Raw genomic sequence first — 7,579 nt, 5'->3', positions numbered from 1 at the left:
TCCCTTTTCCTGGATGTGAGCCCCTCACTAACCCCCTTGACCTGAGGGGGAGCCCCTCAATAGCCTCCTTGCCCTGGGTGAGAGCCCCTCACTAACCCCCCCCTTGCCCTGGGTGAGAGCCCCTCACTAACCCTCCTTGCCCTGGGTGAGAGCCCCTCACTAAACTCCTTGCCCTGAGGGCAGACCCTCACTCACCCCTTGCCCTGGGTGAGAGCCCCTCACTAAACTCCTTGCCCTGAGGGGGAGCCCCTCAATAGCCCCCTTGCCCTGGGTGAGAGCCCATCACTTCGCCTTGCCCTTTGGGGCTGTCCCTCACTCCCACTCATTCACCCACCCTTGCCCTGTCCGGCTGCCCCTCACATCCCTCACCACCCCCCTTGCCACCGCTCACTCCCCTTGCCCTGTGGGGCTGTCCCTCACTACCTCCCCCCCCTCCCCTCACTCCCCCCCCCTCACTCCCCCATCTCCAATCCTCCCCTCCTACGCCCCCTCCAATCCCCCCCTCACTCCCCCTCCTCACTCCCCACCTCCTTCTCCCTCCCTGCCCTCCTTCTCACTTCCCCCCATTCCCCCACTCCCCCCTCGCTCCCTCCCTCCCCATCATTCCCCCCCTCCCCCCTCACACCCCCACTCCCCCCTCCCCATCATTCCCCCCTCCCCCCTCACACCCCCACTCCCCCCTCACTCTCACTACCCCCTCCCCATCATTCCCCCCTCCCCCCCACTCTCACTCCCCCCCCTCCTTATCATCCCCCCTCCCCCCTCACACCCCCACTCCCCCCTCACTCTCCCCCCACACCCCCACTCCCCCCTCACTCTCCCCCCCAACCCCCCCTCACTCTCCCCCCCAACCCCCCTCACTCCCCCCTTCCCACCGTAGGGTCCCACTCAGTGGCCCCATTGTCTGGAGGGGAATGCCCCACACGAGCCTCTTGCCTTGGTGGGAGGAACCCCTCACTTGCCCCAATCCCCTGGGGTGGGGTGGAAGAGCCACTTACACACCCCCTTACCTTGGGGGAGGAGCCCCTCACTAACCCCTTTTCCTGGATGCGAGCCCCTCACTAACTCCCTTGCCTGAGGGGAGCCCCTCAATAGCCCCCTTGCCCTGGGTGAGACCCTCACTAACCCCCCCTTGCCCTGGGTGAGAGCCCCTCACTAAACTCCTTGCCCTGAGGGCAGACCCTCACGCACCCCTTGCCCTGGGGGGGGAGTGCCACACTCCCCCTTCCCCTGGGGGGAGCATTTCTAGACACCCCCCCCCCTTGCCCTGGCTGTCCCCTCACACCCCCCTTTCCCTGGGTGAGAGCTCCCTCACCCACACCCTTGCCCCGTGGGGCTGCCCCTCACTCACCCCCTTGCCCTGTGGGGCTGCCCTCACTCCCCCCCTTGCCCTGTGGGGCTGCCCATCACTTCCCCTTGCCCTTTGGGGCTGTCCCTCACTCCCACTCACTCACTCACTCACTCACCCACCCTTGCCCTGTGCGGCTGCCCCTCACATCTACTCACACCCCACTTGCCCTGTGGGGCTGCCACTCCCTCACCCCCCCCCCCCCACTTGCCACCCCTCACTCCCCTTGCCCTTTGGGCTGTCCCTCACTTCCCCCCCACTCCTTCCCCCCCTCCCCCCAATCCCCCCCCCCCTCACTCCCCCTCCTCCCTTCTCCTCCGCCTCCCTTCTCCCACCTCACCCCCTCTTCTCCCCCCCTCCCCCCCCTCACACTCTCCCCCCCCTCCCCCTCACACTCTCCCCCCCCCCAACCCCCCTCACACTCTCCCCCCCCCAACCCCCCTCACACTCTCCCCCCCCCAACCCCCTCACACTCTTCCCCCCCCCAACCCCCCTCACACTCTTCCCCCCCCCCCAACCCCCCTCACACTCCCCCCCCCCCCAACCCCCTCACTCTCCCCCCAACCCCCCCACTCTCCCCCGCCCTCACTTCCCCCCCAACCCCCCTCCCCAAACACTTCCCCCTTCCTACCGCCCTCACTCCCCTCCCAACCCCCCCTCACTCTCACCCCCAAACCCCCCTCACTCTCCCCCTCAATCACTCCACCCCCAACCCCTCCACCCCAACCCCCCCTCACTCCCCCTCAATCACTCCCCCCCCCGCAACTCCCCTCACTCTCCCCCCCCAATCACTCCACCCCCCCTCACTCTTTCCCCCCCACACCCCCTCCCTCACTCCCCCCTCCCTCACTCCCCCCCATCCCCCTCATTCTCTCCCCCCCATCCCCCTCATTCTCTCCCCCCACACCCCCTCATTCTCTCCCCCCCCACCCCCCCTCATTCTCTCCCCCCCACACCCCCTCATTCTCTCCCCCCCACACCCCCTCCCTCTCTCCCCCCACACCCCCTCCCTCTCTCCCCCCACACCCCCTCCCTCTCTCCCCCCACACCCCCTCCCTCTCTCCCCCCCACACCCCCTCCCTCTCTCCCCCCCACACCCCCTCCCTCTCTCTCCCCCCCACCCTCTCCCTCTCTCTCTCCCCCCCACCCTCTCCCTCTCCCTCTCTCTCTCCCCCCCACCCTCTCTCTCCCCCCCACCCTCTCTCTCCCCCCCACCGCCCCTCCCTCTCTCTCCCCACCGCCCCTCCCTCTCTCTCCCTCCCACACCCCCTCCCTCACTCTCCCCCCCCCCACACCCCCTCCCTCACTCTCCTCCCCCCCACACCCCCTCCTCACTCTCCCCCCCCCCACACCCTCCCTCACTCTCCCCCCCCACACCCCCTCCCTCACTCTCCCCCCCCCACACCCCCTCCCTCACTCTCCCCCCCCCACACCCCCTCCCTCACTCTCCCCCCCCCACACCCCCTCCCTCACTCTCCCCCCCCGACACCCCCTCCCTCACTCTCCCCCCCGCACCCCCTCCCTCACTCTCTCCCCCCCGCACCCCCTCCCTCACTCTCTCCCCCCCGCACCCCCTCCCTCACTCTCTCCCCCCGCACCCCCTCCCTCACTCTCTCCCCCCGCACCCCCTCCCTCACTCTCTCCCCCCCGCACCCCTCCCTCACTCTCTCCCCCCCCGCACCCCCTCCCTCACTCTCTCCCCCCGCACCCCCTCCCTCACTCTCCCCCCCACACCCCCTCCCATTCTCTCCCCCCCACACCCCCTCCCATTCTCTCCCCCCCACACCCCCTCCCATTCTCTCCCCCCCACACCCCCTCCCATTCTCTCCCCCCCACACCCCTTCCCTCTCTCCCCCCACACCCCTTCCCTCTCTCCCCCCCACACCCCCTCCCTCTCTCCCCCCCACACCCCCTCCCTCTCTCCCCCCCACACCCCCTCCCTCTCTCCCCCCCACACCCCCTCCCTCTCTCCCCCCCCACACCCCTCCCTCTCTCCCCCCCACACCCCCTCCCTCTCTCTCCCCCACACCCCCTCCCTCTCTCCCCCCCACACCCCCTCCCTCTCTCTCCCCCACACCCCCTCCCTCTCTCTCCCCCACACCCCCTCCCTCTCTCTCCCCCACACCCCCTCCCTCTCTCTCCCCCCACACCCCCTCCCTCTCTCTCCCCCCCACTCTCTCTCCCCCTCACCGCCCCTCCCTCTCTCTCCCTCCCACCGCCCCTCCCTCTCTCCCCACCCCCCACACCCCCTCCCTCACTCTCCCCCACCCCCCACACCCCCTCCCTCACTCTCCCCCACCCCCCACACCCCCTCCCTCACTCTCCCCCCCACACCCCCTCCCTCACTCTCCCCCCCCCCACCTCTCCCACTCCTCCCCCCCTCCCCCCCCCACTTCTCCCACTCCTCCCCCCCCCACTTCTCCCACTCCTCCCCCCCCCACTTCTCCCACTCCTCCCCCCCCCACCTCTCCCACTCCTCCCCCCCCCACCTCTCCCACTCCTCCTCCCCCCCACCTCTCCCACTCCTCCTCCCCCCCCCACCTCTCCCACTCCTCCTCCCCCCCCCACCTCTCCCACTCCTCCTCCCCCCCCCCACCTCTCCCACTCCTCCTCCCCCCCCCACCTCTCCCACTCCTCCTCCCCCCCCCACCTCTCCCACTTCTCCTCCCCCCCCCCCACCTCTCCCACTCCTCCCCCCCCCACCTCTCCCACCCCCACCTCTCCCACTCCTCCCCCCCCCCACCTCTCCCACTCCTCCCCCCCCCCCACCTCTCCCACCTCCCCCCCCCCCCACCTCTCCCCCCCCCACCTCTCCCACTCCTCCTCCCCCCCCCCACCTCTCCCACTCCTCCTCCCCCCCCCCACCTCTCCCACTCCTCCTCCCCCCCCCACCTCTCCCACTCCTCCTCCCCCCCCCCACCTCTCCCACTCCTCCTCCCCCCCCCCACCTCTCCCACTCCTCCTCCCCCCCCCCACCTCTCCCACTCCTCCTCCCCCCCCCCCACTCTCCCACTCCTCCTCCCCCCCCCCACCTCTCCCACTCCTCCCCCCTCCCACCTCTCCCACTCCTCCCCCCCCCCACCTCTCCCACTCCTCCCCCCCCCACCTCTCCCACTCCTCTCCCCCCCCCCACCTCTCCCACTCCTCCCCCCCCCCACCTCTCCCACTCCTCTCCCCCCCCCCCACCTCTCCCACTCCTCCCCCCCCCACCTCTCCCACTCCTCCCCCCCCCACCTCTCCCACTCCTCCCCCCCCTCCCACCTCTCCCACTCCTCCCCCCCCCCCACCTCTCCCACTCCTCCCCCCCCCCACCTCTCCCACTCCTCTCCCCCCCCCCAACTCTCCCACTCCTCCCCCCCCCCCCACCTCTCCCACTCCTCCCCCCCCCCCCACCTCTCCACTCCTCTCCCCCCCCCCACCTCTCCCACTCCTCCCCCCCCCCACCTCTCCCACTCCTCCCCCCCCCACCTCTCCCACTCCTCCCCCCCCCACCTCTCCCACTCCTCCCCCCCCCACCTCTCCCACTCCTCCCCCCCCCACCTCTCCCACTCCTCCCCCCCCCACCTCTCCCACTCCTCCCCCCCCCCCACCTCTCCCACTCCTCCCCCCCCCCCACCTCTCCCACTCCTCCCCCCCCCCACCTCTCCCACTCCTCCCCCCCCCCCACCTCTCCCACTCCTCCCCCCCCCCCCACCTCTCCACTCCTCCCCCCCCCCACCTCTCCCACTCCTCCCCCCCCCACCTCTCCCACTCCTCCCCCCCCCCCACCTCTCCCACTCCTCCCCCCCCCCACCTCTCCCACTCCTCCCCCCCCCCCACCTCTCCCACTCCTCCCCCCCCCACCTCTCCCACTCCTCCCCCCCCCCACCTCTCCCACTCCTCCCCCCCCACCTCTCCCACTCCCACCCTCCCTCCACCTCTCCCACTCCCCCCACCTCTCCCACTCCCCCCATCCCCCATCCCCCACTCCCCCCATCCCCCACTCCCCCCATCCCCCACTCCCCCACTCCCCCCACCTCCCCCACTCCCCCCACCTCCCCCACTCCCCCCACCTCCCCCACTCCCCCCACCTCCCCCACTCCCCCCACCTCCCCCACTCCCCCCACCTCCCCCACTCCCCCCACCTCCCCCACTCCCCCCACCTCCCCACTCCCCCCACCTCCCCCACTCCCCCACCTCCCCCACTCCCCCACTCCCCCCACCTCCCCCACTCCCCCCCTCCCCCACTCCCCCCTCCCCCCTCCCCCCTCCCCCCTCCCCCCTCCCCCCCTCCCTCCACCTCTCCCACTCCCCCCCTCCCCCCCTCCCTCCACCTCTCCCACTCCCCCCCTCCCCCCACCTCTCCCACTCCTCCCCCCCCCACCTCTCCCACTCCTCCCCCCCCCACCTCTCCCACTCCTCCCCCCCCCCACCTCTTCCACTCCTCCCCCCCCCCACCTCTCCCACTCCTCCCCCCCCCCACCTCTCCCACTCCTCCCCCCCCCCACCTCTCCCACTCCTCCCCCCCCCACCTCTCCCACTCCTCCCCCCCCCACCTCTCCCACTCCTCCCCCCCCCACCTCTCCCACTCCTCCCCCCCCCACCTCTCCCACTCCCCCCCTCCCTCCACCTCTCCCACTCCCCCCCTCCCTCCACCTCTCCCACTCCCTCCACCTCTCCCACTCCCCCCCCTCCCTCCACCTCTCCCACTCCCCCCCCTCCCTCCACCTCTCCCACTCCCCCCCTCCCTCCACCTCTCCCACTCCCCCCCTCCCTCCACCTCTCCCACTCCCCCCCCTCCCTCCACCTCTCCCACTCCCCCCCTCCCTCCACCTCTCCCACTCCCCCCCCTCCCTCCACCTCTCCCACTCCCCCCACCTCTCCCACTCCCCCCATCCCCCATCCCCCACTCCCCCCATCCCCCACTCCCCCCATCCCCCACTCCCCCACTCCCCCCACCTCCCCCACTCCCCCCACCTCCCCCACCCCCCCCTCCCTCCACCTCTCCCACTCCCCCCCTCCCCCCACCTCTCCCCCTCTCCCACTCCCCCCCTCCCCCCACCTCTCCCACTCCCCCCCTCCCTCCACCTCTCCCACTCCCCCCCTCCCCCCCTCCCCCCCTCCCTCCACCTCTCCCACTCCCCCCCTCCCCCCCTCCCTCCACCTCTCCCACTCCCCCCCTCCCTCCACCTCTCCCACTCCCCCCCTCCCTCCACCTCTCCCACTCCCCCCCTCCCTCCACCTCTCCCACTCCCCCCCTCCCTCCACCTCTCCCACTCCCCCCTCCCTCCACCTCTCCCACTCCCCCCCTCCCTCCACCTCTCCCACTCCCCCCTCCCTCCACCTCTCCCACTCCCCCCCTCCCTCCACCTCTCCCACTCCCCCCTCCCTCCACCTCCCACTCCCCCCCTCCCACTCCCCCCCTCCCTCCACCTCTCCCACTCCCCCCCTCCCTCCACCTCTCCCACTCCCCCCCTCCCTCCACCTCTCCCACTCCCCCCCTCCCTCCACCTCTCCCACTCCCCCCCTCCCTCCACCTCTCCCACTCCCCCCTCCCTCCACCTCTCCCACTCCACCTCTCCCACTCCCCCCCTCCCTCCACCTCTCCCACTCCACCTCTCCCACTCCCCCCTCCCTCCACCTCTCCCACTCCCCCCCTCCCTCCACCTCTCCCACTCCCCCCCTACTCTCCACCTCTCCCACTCCCCCCCTACTCTCCACCCCCACTCTCCTCCTCACTCTCCTGTGGAGCGCCGCTCCTGCGCAGGCGCGGCCCTCTGCTGCCCCCTCCGGCCGCGGGAGGAGCAGCCCCGGGTGCCGGCGGCCGGCGCGGTTTCACAGCTCGGGTCAGAGCCGGAAAAGGCCGCACTGTTTCTCTGCAGGGCCGGCAGGCGGAGGGAAGCTCCCAGGAAGGCAGCCGGCGACGGTAAGGAGGCCTGTGTGTGGGTCAGTGTGGTGCTGTGATAGCGGGTTGGGATGAGGTGAGGTGAGGATGGCGGCCCGGGCCGGCCTCAGCTCCTTGGCAACGGCCAACTCGCTGCTTTGTCTCCACTGGAGCCCCGTCCCTTCCAAACTGGAGAGAAATTAAACTCTCTAAAGATCACTGAAAACCAGTGAGAGTATAAACCAGCAGCTAAAATACTGCATAGCATTGGGACATTAAATTAAACTGATTGAGACAATTTTAAAAGCTTCCTTGCATATGTGACTACAGTTAATAGGCTGAAAGACTTACATTTATATAGCGCCTTC

General features: G+C 71.2%; 1 protein-coding gene across 1 annotated transcript in view; it reads left to right on the top strand.

Moving 5' to 3' along the window:
• The first annotated feature begins 7,108 nt into the window (after positions 1-7,108).
• ctnnbip1 (catenin, beta interacting protein 1) overlaps positions 7,109-7,579 on the top strand; it is a 116,154-nt gene continuing 115,683 nt past the window's right edge. The window contains exon 1 of the mRNA XM_068016961.1: positions 7,109-7,253. The gene's annotated coding sequence lies outside the window, so the exon portion shown is untranslated. The remainder of the gene's footprint in view (positions 7,254-7,579) is intronic.

Source organism: Heterodontus francisci, chromosome 37 (assembly GCF_036365525.1).
Source record: "Heterodontus francisci isolate sHetFra1 chromosome 37, sHetFra1.hap1, whole genome shotgun sequence".
Taxonomy (NCBI): Eukaryota; Metazoa; Chordata; class Chondrichthyes; order Heterodontiformes; family Heterodontidae; genus Heterodontus; species Heterodontus francisci.
This window is presented reverse-complemented; position numbering and strand designations above follow the sequence as displayed.